The sequence below is a fragment of the Malus domestica genome, chromosome 04 (assembly GCF_042453785.1).
Source record: "Malus domestica chromosome 04, GDT2T_hap1".
Lineage (NCBI taxonomy): Eukaryota > Viridiplantae > Streptophyta > Magnoliopsida > Rosales > Rosaceae > Malus > Malus domestica.
Genome location: NC_091664.1, coordinates 27,255,638 through 27,271,281, shown reverse-complemented (window position 1 = coordinate 27,271,281; position 15,644 = coordinate 27,255,638). Strand labels below are relative to the sequence as shown.

The 15,644-nt window shown below is 37.2% G+C and overlaps 2 long non-coding RNA genes across 3 annotated transcripts; one reads left to right on the top strand and one right to left on the bottom strand.

The window, feature by feature from the left end:
• Positions 1-4,045: 4,045 nt before the first annotated feature.
• Positions 4,046-5,496, top strand: LOC139195360 (uncharacterized). The gene is made up of 2 exons (XR_011580204.1): positions 4,046-4,238; positions 4,611-5,496. It is a non-coding gene; the product is annotated as an uncharacterized lncRNA (long non-coding RNA).
• Positions 5,497-10,279: 4,783 nt separating this feature from the next.
• On the bottom strand, positions 10,280-15,085 carry LOC103433840 (uncharacterized). Of its 2 annotated transcripts, XR_003772748.2 has the most exons (4): positions 14,833-15,063; positions 13,943-14,035; positions 11,558-11,645; positions 10,280-10,845 (listed from the first exon to the last, which is right to left on the bottom strand). It is a non-coding gene; the product is annotated as an uncharacterized lncRNA (long non-coding RNA). The 2 variants fall into 2 exon arrangements; XR_003772747.2 differs by lacking the exon at positions 11,558-11,645 and having other exon boundaries at positions 14,833-15,085.
• Positions 15,086-15,644: the final 559 nt, after the last annotated feature.

The window sequence follows — 15,644 nt, the reverse complement described above, 5'->3', positions numbered from 1 at the left end:
AAACATTCGTCAATTTCAGGGAAACCAAATACTAGAAAATATAACCCTACCTCGAAAATGTCTTAGAATAATACTAGGAAACCAAATAAATTAGGAAACATAATCCTAATCAAATATGGGAAATCTACCCAGCCACAAATCAGCCACGTTTTTTGATTTCCAAGGCTCCAAAACAGGCCCAAAATGGCTAGAATTAAAGCTTGAGATGTCCCGAATATAATTGCAGAAGGTCTTGAACCCAAAATACATCATCTTGGACGCCAAAAAAACCAAAGAAACCCAAAACGTCAGTTTGACAGCACTGCACGCTGCTCCTTTATTTCATCGCCATAAATAAACCGCTTGGTAGAAAATTTTGAAACTTTGAAACAATCAAGTCAACAGACTCATAAATATTTTCCAATTGGAATCACTCCAAAATTCATTCATTTGGTCATGTTTTGCTCAAGAGGAAATTGAATGTCCTACATTACAAATACATATCAAAGTATCAAAGTTCACACAAAATAACCAATAAATTAATACTAAGATCGGGGTAAAATATATAGTACAATATGGACTCATCAGTGGGCACGGGCCAGGCCAGGCCCAAATTTGGAGGGACCGGATTAGACTTGCTTAAAAAGGAAACGGGACGTGCTGGGCGGGGTATTGCAAATCTGATCACTGGAACCGGACCTAACCTGACCCGTTTCAAATGGGCCAGTTCGGGATTGGCCTATAGGTCCACGGGTCCTCTTACTTTTTTTTTCCTGTTTTGATCGCCTTCCAGACTCACCATTAGGGGTGGGTTCAAAAAACCGAAAACAGAAAACCGAACCGAACCGAAACCGAAAAAACCGAACCGAACGAAAAAATCGAACCGAACCGAACGAAAAAATCGAACCGAACCGAACCGAAATAGTTAAATTAATATTTTTTTAATTTTATTTATTTAATTATTTGATTTTATTATATTAGAATATGATACTTTAGACTGCTGCTTTGGTAGGACTTGTTTACTTTCCAATTCAAATTGTCTTCTCAGCTTCTCCATCTACAACAAAAATTAGAACTTATACCATTACATGCAATATTTCTAGTTTATATCATTAAGTGCAACACATATATAAGAACACATATCTCAACTGCACTACAGTTGATTAGGGAAAGCAAACAGTGTATAAAAGTCTCGTGAGTTTATTAAACACTACGAGATCAAATACAAAATTCAAACTTTCTCACCTATGGCCAAGTATAGTAGCTTCCGTGGCCTAACAATTTTGAAAAGTATATCAATATATTCAAAAATATTGATGAACACCCCTTCAAAATTTACTGGTGGTAGAAGTTGAACACATAATGTAGAAATTATATTATGTAACCACATATATGGATAAAAAAAATTCGGACCATAAAGATAAAGAAAATATCAAAAATTGTTACCTAGACAATAATCAAAATAAATAGTATATTATAGAATGTTTATCTTATTCCTAGTGAAGAATACATGTATATATATATATATATAGAGAGAGAGAGAGAGAGAGAGAGAGAGAGAGAGAGAGAGAGAGGAATGAATAAGGTCGTACTCCATCATCATCGTCTAAAAAGAAATCTATTTACAGTTAAACTTTAAACCCAAAATATTTATAAAAAAAAACCTTTATGTTATAATTCTAGTTGAACTTTAAATATTTATTTTCATTATCTTTAAGTCTAGTCAGAATATTTATGTTATGATTGTGTTGGATATGTTAAAATTTAAGATTTCAAATTTTTTCATTTTTTGAAAAAAAACCGAAACCGAACCGGTAAAAACTAAACAAAAAAAAAACCGAACCGAAAAAAACCGAAAAAAAATTGAACCGAACCGAATTTTCGGTTTCGGTTTCGGTTTTGGCAAAAAACCGAACCGATTTGAATCGAACCCACCTCTACTCACCATCATCCAGATCTTCAACTCGGTCTTCGACATGAAGACCCTCATCCGTTGCCGCGCCGTTTCCAAGCGATTCAACTCGTTCGTCCCCTATACAAACTTGCTCATCCTAACCGTTGACTATATTATTTCCTTCGATTCAGACTCCGACTTGGAAAGCGACGACGTTTCGCACACATACAAGTAAAATTTACAGAACGACAAATTCAGATTGGTACAAAACCACAAACCCAATTCACCAAGAAAATTATATTTTCTCGGTAACCAAATAGAAAGCAAGAAGGGAAGTACATGTAACTTACGGTGTCCCAAATCTAGAGCTTGATAGGACGACCATCGATCATTGGAGCTCCGAACTCGACACCGATGGTAACATCATGCACAGGCTGGAACCTCTTATCCGTGAATTGCAACAACATGCAAGATTTTCAGACACCTACAAATCCAAACCAAAAACCCAAAACCGAATTGTTTTAAAAGCTCAATTTTCAAACCAAACAAACAAAAAAAATCAAGAAAAATAAGAAAGCTATGGATTGGAGGAATTGAGACATGTGTCGCCGATGATGATGTATTTGAAGAGGTAGTTGTAAGATTCCATCCTCAAATCACTCCAGGACCTCGTCTCGGCCAAGCTCGACTCGACCCAGACCCGTTCTCAGAATTCGCCGGTCCAGATCCTCCGCTCATTCCACCACGTTTGAAACATCTTGATTGAGCTCCCGTTAGGCGATCTCAGGTTCGGGAGGGAGCAAAAATCGACGAAGCTGCGCCCGGAGACAAAGGCGTTGGGAGATTGATAGGGAGGAGATTGAGAATCGATAGATCCGATAGGTGTGAGAAATCGTAGATAGAGGTGTCGAGAAAGAGAGATCGAGAATGAGGAGACTAACTAGAGGAGAGCCTTCGAGAAGGTATGAGAAAATATGAGAGGAGTGAGAAAATGTTACAAAAGGGCCGGTCCGGGACCCTGTTTTTCTATACTTTTGGAACCAGCCTGCCCCTAAAATTTCATCACCCCGCCCTGCCCCGTTTCTCTTATTAAAAATTTGGAACCTGCTCATACGCGCCTCGAACCTTGATTACCTACCCTGACCCGCGGTTCCTATACCCGTTTTCCCACCCCTATGCTCAAGTCACAACTAAGTATCCGGGCTCGTTTAGAAGCGCTTTTAAAATAACTGAAAGCGTTTTTGGTAAAAATATTTTTGAAACCAATCGTTAATAAAAATCCAAGTGGATCTCTTGAAAAAGCATTTGAAGTGCTTTAGTAAGATGCACGTATTTGATGCTTCTTTTAAAAGGCACTTGAATACTTTTGGAACTCAAAATCATTTTCACAAAAAACGCTTTTAATCATTTTAAAAACACTTCCAATAAGCCCTCAATCATCCAACACGCTTATAATTTTGTTGCCCAAAAAAAAAAGCAAGTAGTACTACTGTAGGATGGTGGCATTGTGCTATCAAAACAAGGTGGATGAAATCTGAAGCCCCTTAACAAATAGGTAGGTTGGCTTCCTATCTACATAACGCCTTGATACAAAGTTTGAACCTTTGTCTCTAACAATTTGGATTTAAGAAAACATAACAACCGCATATGTATGTTAGGTCAATTGGTTGATCGAAGTAGAGTGTTTGCCGCCTAAATTCAAGTTCGATTTCTTATTTCTCTTTCAAAATTAGAGTAATTTAGAGTTAGGCTATCACGTTAAGAAACCATGAATTCTCAATGGTGTATCCAATGACAAAGTTGAAGCACATAAAGGATTCATTTGGAACTGTTCTTGTAGAAAACACGTACGTGCTATTACTGTAAACACGTCAAAATTTTAATGAAAAGTTCAAGTGCTTCTTAAAAAAACATTTCTAAGCGTTTACGAACAACACTCTTTTATATTTTCCCCCAAACATGAGCAGGGCTTTTACGTTGGGTTGTTCATCAAATGAGATTGAGTTGGGCTTTAATAAGGAGTTTAAGGGCTGAGTCAGAGGCCAATATTTTGGGCCATTGACTGACCGACGGGCTCGCATGGACAGATCACCCTTGGGCATAGAATAATTGAAATACGTTACTTTATTCTGCACCAGATACGACGTCGCTTCTGGTGGTCTCCGACTCTTCGGCATTTGTTCCATCGAACCTCCGGTTAATCATATGGATCCGTTTGTTTGCTGAGAAAATCGAAGGAAAATAGCCAAGAAAGTACTGATTGAGAAATTCTTCTGTATTTGTTTGGTAAAGTGATCAAGTAACTCTAATTTCTTCCTCCAAAACCCTTCGGTCGAACCCAAAGAAACCACAAAGGGATCATCAGGTTCTCTCTCTCTAAATTGCTTAGAACTTTTGTGGTAATGTTTGTCATAGATACCACTGTATGTATATAAAGGAGTAAATGTGTTGTAATATTTCTGGGTTTTGCTTGAAATGAATGACGGATTGTTTTTTTCTTTATGTTTGTGTTAAAGACTAATTCATTTGATTATCCTGGGGTTTTGGTTGTTATGAATGAGGGATTAATGGGTTTTGTTTGCTTAGTTTGTATGCGAATGCATTCGTTGTTTCGTGTGCATCTGCGTGCAAAAAGCAATCTTGAACGTGGAATAGAAGCGCATTGTGAAGGACGTTTCAACGAATGTGTGTTTCAAAAGTGTTGGTTTTGTGTTAATCGCATTTATATTGAACCCAGATTCACGGAACTCAAGGCCGATACCAGTCCCAGCCGATTTTGTCAAATTTGATATTAATTCAGGAGCCTCCTTCTCCACCACAGCAAGGGCAGCTTGATAAGCAGCACTGACTTTTTTCCCAGGCTTCAACTCACTAATGGCTGCGTTATGGGCCTTGAAGAGAACTTCATATGCCTTGCTCTGACTGGAAGTAGCATCGATCGGAAAGGTCCTAGCAATATTTGAGCAGTAACTCTTGTAGCGGGACCCAACAGCACATATGATCGCACTAGCAGAATCATAATAAAGCAACTCATCATTGCTAGCAGCATTGGGTCTGAGATCAAACTGTTCTACCATCTTGGGTAGCTTGTATTCCTTCCATGCAACTCACCCTACAGATCCTTCAATGGATCCCAAATTTGCTAGAAACTTGAAGAAGAACTGCCCTATAGATTGTCCGGCGATCGAAAGACTGTGCTGTTTCATGTTCTGACACCACATAAGCTTGACAATAAGTACCATACTGATTTTAAGAACCACCAGGGCATGTTTGAATCGGATCAAACGCTTCTGACTAGGCGGTCGACGGCCGGGATTGTAAGGAACAATGCCATATCTGGTGCTGCATGGGCTATTAAGTTAGGAGCAGCCATGGTGAAAATGGGATCTATTGATGCCCTCACAGGAAGACAGGGCGAGATCAAGAAGAACTGCAGGGTTGTCAATTAGAATATCTGGGAATTTTATGGGCTCCAAATTTAATAATAACGACATTCTTAAAATAAATATATGGATACAGGATAAAATCTAAATCTAAATTGAAACAATAATATGTCACTGCGTAAGTGTATATGCCTATGGTTAATAATGCATATCAATATTTATATATTTTTTTGATTAAAATGTTGCGATCAATATTTATATATTTTTACGTATTTTTCAATATTAATTGTTGGGAAATAAGTTTCACAATTTTTTTGTACACACTTACTTATTGTTTGCCTTTCAATTAATTAAATTAAAGAATAATCAATGGATAAAAATGAAGGAGAACAAAATGTGCAAAGGATAATTTTTTTGTTTGATAGCAATACGGTGAGTTGAGTTCTTAATTTTGGTTATTTTACATTTTGGTGTTATGGTTTATATGTTGAAATACAGTTGTTGTGAAAGTATTACAAAGATCGAGCCTTTAGCAAATTTGACAGTGATCAAATGAAAAAGAAAATAAAAATATTTAAAATTTGTGTAGATTTGAAGGGTTTCATTTGTTTGTTTGAAACTTGAATGCTTAAAGCAAATGACTGTATGAACCTCCAAAGCAAATGACATCCCATATGATAAGAATTCTGGTCTTTTTGATCCATCTCATCCTTGGACAGGACTTATATAAAACGGGGATGTCAATGTTGCAGTGATCAAAATCAATATTGTGGTGTTATGTGGGAAACTTAAACACATAACGACACGCGATAGGTCTGGGACGCCAACACCTTGGCATTCCTATATGTATTGCATCATTGATAATCTATGAAGCACGGATATAGATATGATGATATGATATGACACGATACGACTATACGAAAAATCTCTAAAAATTAGGATATATGATATGCCATGAACATGGTAATAAAATTATCTAATTTAAAATATATTTAAACATGAAAGTATCTAAATTCGAGTTCATTTGATTTGTTGTAGAACAAAAGTTGGAAGTCGAATCCTCCTTATATACAAGAAGAAGTTAAGAGTTATATTCATTGTTTCAATTAGAGGCAAACTCTGTATTCATCAACTTTCAACTAAATATATATTTCCTATTATTTTCTCCTCTTCATTTCTCATCTGAAAGTGTAAAGGTGGTGCTAAACTGGCCTGTTCTATATCCATGCACATGTACACACACTCAAAACAAACGTGTCTAAGAATTTTAAATCGCCCGTTCTCCCTCCGGTTGGCACGAGAGGATGCTGAGAACTCACCTATGACAACATAATGTGGTTCAAATTCGTTTTTAGTGAGAATTGAACCTAAGACCTCTTACTTACAAGTGAAGAGGAATATTACTAGACCGCAGTACTAAGTGGTTTTGTTTTGATTTAAGTGAATGTTTTCTAGTATTAATACATTGTCATACTTTTTAAAAAACTTAAAACTTTCTTAAAGAGAGCCTCTTTTACAAATTTCGCACAGCCCCAAAATCTCACAAACAGCCTTGCTTGTGAGAAAAGATGAGGCTGAAATATTTTCCACTTTAACTTGATTGAATTGAATCACAAAGTAATTTAACAATACAAATGTAATATTGAACCGAACCCAATTACCAAAATATTGCTCATAAAGATTTCCTTATAGCTAATCAGGATTTGTCCATGCGATTAACGAAAGTTATAATCGAATCGATGTTACCATTCAATGCTCTGGTCGATGATAAGGGTCGTCGTCATTCTGATTCCTCTGAATCGGTTCGGCCACCATCATGGGGCTCTGTTGGACGTCGTCGTTTTTGTCATCAGAACTTTGGAGGGGAATAGAATGACCAGAGTGGGTTTAGGAGAGCAAAAGGGGAAGGAGAAGAAGAAGAACTGCCCCCCTCCCCTGATCTGCACTTCAGGAGGAAGAGAAGGAAGCTGGCTTCTAGAAAGCTCATCTCAAAATTCCCCATTTGTCCTAATTTGTAACTTTATTGTTCGAGAAGCCAAATTCCTTTTCAAAACAACCACTCTCATAATATGACAACAACAATTGGGAAGGACGAACCTGCTCTCATATCATAAAAAGCATTCATGATAAACAAAAAGCACATCTTACACGTGTGTTGACCCTAAAAACTACCAAGCTTACGTGGCGCGCAGGTCGAGTAATTAATAAGCTAACTACGTCCTTCGGTTGTGTGCGGGGCGTGCCAACTCATCGGCCGAGCTCGGCCGAGGAGTAAAATTTGTTGATGTTGCGTTGGGTGCGCTGCTGACTTCTGAATCCCGCGACTGCGGCCGAGGAAGGAACACTTTCGGCCTTCGGGTTCTAGAGCCTGAAGACAAGGCTGCTAGTTCTGCGAAGTTCAATATCAAATTCGGCTTTCAATGTGCCGAATGTAATAACTTGTAACACCTCACTTCGCCGAGAAGGCTAATGAGATGACCTCGACCAATAAGGATTCGGAAATCCTTCTCGACCGAGACTTGGATAGGTAACCAACCGTCCTCGCCGCAGTGCTGTTGATGCCAACGGAAGATGCTGCGAGATCGGCTGACTCTACGGTGACAGAGCTATCTATGCCGACTTAAGATATCACCGGTTGCTTTCACAATGCTGTTGATGCCAACGGAAGATGTGTCAGCGAAAAAGAAAGAAAAAATCTCAAGTTGTTGAGTTTGCGCAGGGCATTTTTGTATTGATTTGCAGGGTCTTTTTCGTTTTTTGTAGCTTGATATTTATAGGAACAAATGTTGAGTGGTGCAGCTTCACGCTAGTATTTGATTTCAACTCAAACTCACTAAATGAAAGCCTATCCTTTAGATACCATCATCGTCTGACTCAAATACCATCATCTTCTGACTGCTTCATTTATTCAAAACCCAAGTCTTCCTTCCATAAAAAACCGTGCCTTCAGAGACTCCTAGTCCACTAGAGCTTAACTTCAATCACATTGATCCATGCACGGATAATGATAATCCTAGAAAGCACACTACGTAACCAAAACCACAACATCAAAAAGGTATTATAATTATCCCATTTGCATACTGTTTATCTACTCCATTCACCGTGACTTTTCAAACCCCATTTAAACCACCACCTTGGGATGCTAATTTCTGGCGCCTATACCAAAATATTTATCCACATCTATAATAATCAATTTGCAGCATACTATTCATCCAGATCAACTCGAATTATGCCACCGTGTTCCCAGCTTGGAGATCTCCCATAATAAATTATTTAAAAGATAATTATGATAAAAATCATAACATTATCCTTTAATAATAACAAAATGATCTTTTACCCTTCCATACGACGGTTGAGAAGTATGCTTACTCAATCGTCTCGATTACTCAGGCCGATGATGCAAATTTGGGTCCAAACAACGTGTAAAAGCGTGAGTAGAAAGTCTCTAGTAACCAATTACCAAGTATGATGATGATATCACCAAATTATTTATAACTAATTTCCTTTGTTCAATCGAAAAACTTAATCAAAGATTCAAAACTTCATCCAACAGCAACTTTAAGGTGCAAACAAAATATAATGAGAATACTACATATGGACAAGATCGAAGTCAACTGCAACAAACCTTACAATAAATACAGCAAAATACATAAACATAACATTGATCATTATAGCAGTCATAACAAACAAAAGGAAAATTTTATTTGAACCCAGGTATCATCTTTCTACATCCAACTTATTCTCTACACTCATATTATTTTTTAATTAAAAAATTAATATCTCTTTAAACCTAAATTTAATATCTAAACTGCTCTCCCAAACTCAATTCAAAATGTAAATTTATCTTTACACCCATTTATAAAATATGATCTCAAATTGAATTTGATCTAACAAAAAAAAAAAAAACCCCTCATAGCTAACTAGCTTGAATTTGGGTACACAACAAAATGTTCTATATGTTATTGGCTTATTGAACATTAATACAGCATGTCTACAAGAACTTTAAAATTACAATTATGATATTCGAGACTTAGTTGAACTTTGTTTAACATCGATTTGAAGTGTTGATTTTGAATTCTATATGTACATTTACTGATTCATGAGAGATTGACTGGCCACATGCATTTTTGACAAATAAAATTACGTGCGATTTAGTGAAAGAAGTGTTGTAAACGCTTTTAATGGTGCATAAATTGAGAACGCTCAAGAGCTCCTTGTTGTGATGCATCCATTTCCCTACAACATTCACTAAGGGTGCGTTTGTTGTGTCGGATTATCTCGGACTGGACTAACTTCAGGGACTAAGTTAGACTAGCTTAGACTAGACTAAGTACTAGTTTGGTACTGAGATGCTTTTATAAAAAGTGGGTATAAAAAAAAAAAAAACTAAGCTAAAAAAGGTGTGTGGTAAACACTTAAAACAACTTATTTTTACAGTTTTGGGTGAAAAAAAAATGAAAATGTGAAATAGCAAAAATGAGTTTATTCTCACAGCACAGCTGTCACATCCCGGCCCGAGCCCCCACCACATCACCGGCTCAACTCTGCCGTAGCACGATATTGACCGCTTTGGGCCTCGACCACGCCCTCAAAGTTTTGTTTATGGGAACTCACACGAGAACTTCCCAGTGGGTCACCCATCCTGGGAATGCTCTCGCGCAAACTCGCTTAACTTCGGAGTTCCGATGGAACCCGAAGCCAGTGAACTCCCAAAAGGCCTCGTGCTAGGTAGAGATGAGAATATACATATAAGGCTTCCAGGATCCACTCCCCTGGGTGATGTGGGATGTCACAACAACAGAAGCAGTTTTTTTTCGAAGCACAACAATACCAACCAACAATAAGCTAGACTGACTTAGTGAAGCGTTTGGTGCAGTGTTGGACTAAGAAGCAGGATAATAAAAATAGTACTGTTGCCAGTTTATTAGTGTTTGCTCGGACTGAGACTAAATTATTGTTTTATTTTAATTTCTTTTCTATTAAACATATTATCATAATTAAAATTATTGGATGAGATTGATAATAAAAAATATAAACCAAAATTTTTGCCAACGGAAGAAATACATGATTCAAGAGTAGCATCAAATTGTAAGGTCAAGAGCAAGAAGAGATCTGCTAGAAGGAATTACACCATCCTCACAGGCCAAAATCAAAAGAAAAATGAAAAGCAAAATAAGAAACTACCAGTTTGTAAAGCAATGCTAAATTACCAGATTGCTTTCAAAATTGAAGTCAAAATTTTCACATTTGCTTATTCTGGTTTTGCTTCAATTTTTACAAATCAATAATATGCCGTGAAATTTGTGCAGTTGCCGGCTGGGGAGGCTCGCTCAGTCAGCATTTTCTTCCTTAATTGCAACTTTTTTTTCCCTTTGCGTTTTGTGTCGTTCTTCGTTTGGCCTGGTTTGGCGTACGCATTCTGCTCTTACGACATAGAACATCGGAGCAAACTTACTTGATAAGGTATTATTAAAGCCTGCCTTCTTCAAGGCCTTCTTGATATTCTTCTGGTTCATTTGGAAGTGAGAAGTACAAAGAGAAGGAGAAATAGATCTCAGTATTGGCTTCCCCCAAGTTATTGTTTGAGCACTACATATCAGCAAATCAATTAACAAATTTGGCAGTTGAATGGTCAATCATTTCCAAACCAATTAACTTTTAGTTGAGGAATCAATCTCTGCTATGAATATACAGAAAGTAAAAGAACAAAAAGAAAAGAACCAATCAATGCTTCGTGTATCATAATAAGCATGCTAATTTGGGACAAATCATCATGGGACAACTACAAAGGAGATGCCTTGTATTTCCTAAAACAAAAATATCTCAGTACCACCAAAGAACCAGCATCCTTATACAGACACCTAGACTTAGATGAACTTGATTTTAAAAAAAATCACATCATAGATGCACAATCAATTAGGATCACTTTGATCTACTTCTGTCCTTTATCAAGTTTGGATTAGAACGAAATTCCCAAGCCAACTGGAGAAGATGAGAGGTATAGCAGTAAAGAAGTAGCACCCACTAGTTTTTATATGTAATTAAACATTTACCCACCTACTTGAAAACATTATGATAGTGCTAATATTTCATCAAACACCTTCTGAGCACTTTCCAAATCACCCTTCTGCACATACCCATTAATCAAAAGATTGAATTCACAATCATAAAGATGACAATATTTCACTCCTTTGGTAATGAATTTCTTTCTCATTGGTCATGAATTCACAATTATAGCATAACAAAATCAAATTCAATTTGAAAAATTGAAAATTGTATGCTAAAAAGGAGAAGCTCTCACCAGGTTTTGGCAATGGCGGCGGAGTTGACGAGCTCGTACTGGTTCAGACACGATGGGGAAGGAGAATCAGGGTTTAGCGGTGGTCGAGCTGGAACAGCAGAGATTAGGGGTGGGTTCAAAAAACCGAAAACCGAAAAAAACCGAAAACCAAACCGAACAGAAACCAAAAAAACCGAACCGAACGAAAAAACCGAACCGAATTGAAAAAACCGAACCGAACCGAATTCTTTTGGTTTGGTTCGGTTTTAGTGATTTAGAAACCGAATCAAACCGAACCGAACCGAATTAATTAAATTAATTTTTTTATTTAATTATTTGTTTTGGGTATTATTTTCTAAACCCAATTTGTAAGTTAAAATGTGCTAACCCAATGTGTTGCCAAACTTTAAGCTCAAAATATTAAAAAAAGGCCTATAAAAACTCTAAACCCTAACCTATTATTTCTCCCCCATATAAGGTTCCAGAACCAAACCTCTTCCCGAAGTACCTACATCCATCTCCATAGCACTGTCTACTTCTGCGCCAGCTTTCTTTTCCAAATCTACTCTCATATAACATGTAACATAATCCATAAACATTTATTTCGGGTAGATTACTTGGGTAATTTGTGATGGAAAAGAATCCAACACACACTAAATAAATCCACCCACACATTACCTTTACTAATCAAGTTGTCAACATGCAGTTACAAGCAAACAACACTGATCTTTGAACAACATCATACAATTTAACTTTTCTAAGTCATTTGTACGATTTTTGTGTGATTTTGTGTTGTGAGGTTGTTAGTTTGGACTTTGAAAGACTTGATTGATGATTTTAGTTCAACTTTAAATGTTTATTTTCATTGTCTTTGATTCTAGTTAGAATGTTTATGTTATGATTGTGTTGGATATGTTAAAATTTAAAATTTCAATGTTTTTCATTTTTTGAAAAAAAATAAAAACAAAAAACCGAAACCGAACCGAAACCGAACCGAAAAAAACCGAAAAAAAATTGAACCGAACCGAACCAAACCGAAATTTCGGTTTGGTTTCGGTTTTGGCAAAAAACCGAACCCACCCCTAGCAGAGATTGCTCTGCAAATGCTCAAGAGCCGTGGGCTGAGATTGCAGTGGAGGATTGTGGAGCTGGTGTACAGTGCTCGAAGTTGCTTCAGGAGCTTCAAGGCCACAACCATGACGATTTTGTTGAGAGAAAGAGGGAGTGAAATTGAACACGAAGAAGGGAAGGGAGTCGGTGGACTCATTATCAGTTTTTGTTCGAGATCTGGGTTTAGCTTTTAGGTGGGATGGTGAAGGTGAAGGCCCAAGGGAAAGGGTGTGAAGTTGAGAAGGAGAAGGGAGATCGCGAAGGTGTGAAGGAGAAGAAAACGGATGAATCAGCTGCGAGAGAGGACGAGACTAGGAGTCCGTTGGAAATCGAGGGCACTCTCTAAGAACGGCTAGCAAGGCGTTCAGTTGGGGCGAGTCCCATTTAGTCTCATCAACTTTTTTCCGTGTAAATAACAAACACCAGACTGCACTATCATTTAGTCTAATCCAGTCCAAGGAATGTTAATGAAGATAAACAAACATACCCTAAGAACTCTCTCAAACTTATCCTTTGATCCCCTAGTATATTATGTCGTGGGCTGGTTGGGACATCAAGTTGGCATGTCTAGGGGTGGTTCGGTATGGGATCCCATACCGAAACCCTTGTCCCGATTCCCAAACCGAAATTTTCGGGAATCCCAATTGCAATACCGATCCCAAACCAAATTTTCGGGAATCCCAATTTTCGGGAATCCCGAAATAGTTTCGGGATTTCGGGACAAATCGGGAATCCCGAAATGGTTTTGGGCTTTTGAACTAAAATTTGACATATTATGCTTTTGGGCTAAAATTCAATCTTTTATATTGAAAAATTGACATATAGGCCTATTAAAAAGAAATCTGCCTATTCAATACTTTCATAGCATCTGCCCAATCTGCCAATTTGACATAGTTTCATACTTTCATTGCATCTGCCTATTCAAAAGCAATCTGCCAATCTGTCTGTGCACAATAGCATCTGCCTATTCAATTTCTACTACACATGCATGCAATAAAAATAAATTAAGTACCAAATCCAAAAGCAAAAATATTAGCATTCAACATAGAAATATATTCCGAGCAAATAAAAACCAGCTCGTTTCTAATATAGAGGATGGCAAACCTACAGACTTTGTAACGTCATGTCTTTTTTCTACTAATCTGTGCACAAATATGCCAATTAAATGGCAAGGCCCAGTTAAGTATCTGCCTAGAATATGCCAATCTGTGCACAGAATTACAAAACTTGATTTGCTATCAAACATTAAAGCAAGACCATGTATCTAAGATTCTATAGCCAAAACAAAAATATTACCTGACGCAGCGTGTGACTAATTTGAAGTTTGAACAGGTGAAATGATTAACTCCTCAGTTGCTACAGCAGTGCTAAACCTACTAACACTTCTCCCTGAAGATAACCAGGAAATCAGTCAGCATAGATAATCACTTGTAGTAGTGCTTTATAATTTTCTTTGTTGATTAATGATCAATGATAGCGGTTTAATTTATTACATGTAAAGGTGCACCAGTGAACGCTTAATTCAATGATGTGTGTGCAGGTGTAAAGAGATTTACTTATTGTCGCAAGTAAGACTCCAAGAAAAAAGTATAACTTCAATCTATTTCTCCAGAGTGTAAACTCAGGGGTATTATTCTCATTAAACCCTTTGTTGGTTAAGGTATCGCAACAAAAGTGCAGTTCATTAAGAATTGAGTTGAAATTCTCCACTTCCAAGCTATGATATTAGAGCCTAACAATTTGAACTAGCCATCTAGAAAGTTGAAGAGTTTCCCTGTAAGTATTATGTGAACATGAAATTAATGGACTAACACAGCGCCTAGTACCAACATTCTGAATGAAGCGAGCAGGATGCAACCAGAAACAACTTTAACCCCCCTACAACCCGCCAAAACCAAATACATAGCATCAAACACGGGTGCCGCAGCGCATCATCAATAAAAGAAACGATTTTTAAAAAAGAATACGACAAACTCAATCAAACATCATTTTAATTATTGAATGACTACTAACTAACAGATGAAGATGGAAGAAATGTATAAGTTATTAACACACAAACAAAAAAAATTGCCAACGGCATGAATAAATTAGGCCATCAGCGGGTCTATAACCGGCCTCGAGCCCTTCAACAATCCCTACTTTGGATGAGTGTCAGAAATTAGATTTCAAAACACTAAATTAGTTACCTAATTTGGGGTGAGAGTGAGACTCGGACTCGGTGCTAGATCGAGAGTTCTGTCCGTGAGAGAGAGATCGCAAGAGTCGGAGACGATTCATGAAGGAAGGCTGGAGAGTTCAGTCTTTGATGCTTTGGCGTGGCGGTGGCGATTCGTGAAGGAAGGCTGGGCGGCTGGAGAGTCAGAGACGATTCGAAGGAATGCTGTCGGTGTTGGAAGGCTGAGTGAGAAATCAGAAATGAAACTAGACTCGGAGAAACCTAACAAGGAATGGATGGCATGGATTAATTTGAAGCAATCCAACGGTTCAAATTAACTCTAACTATAATTAAAAAAACAATATATATTATTATCTATATATATATATATATATAAAATAATTAAAAATATATATTTTCGGTTCGGTATGGGAATACCGAAATATTGGAAAGGTAATCCCGATTCCCATACCGAAATTTCGGTATTTTTTCGGTATGGGAATACCGAAATTTTGGGAAAATCGGTTTGGGACATTTTTGGTTTGGGATCGGTATTTTTTTGGTTTGGTTTGGGAATTTTGGGAATTTTTTCCACCCCTAGGCATGTCTCATGAAATCGATCATCTCGGCTTTCAACTTACTCAGTAATTCAGACCCTTTTTGGACCACCATTTGAAGGCCATTTTCATTGCTTTTGTCTATGTTTGTTGTTAGTATTGATAATGTTTTGTAAAAATGATGATTTTGTAAAGTAGGGTTTGATTATTAGGTGTGGATTTATTGGTATATTTTAATTTTAGTGTTAATTTTATCTTGTACTTGATAGTAATTATGCGACAAGGT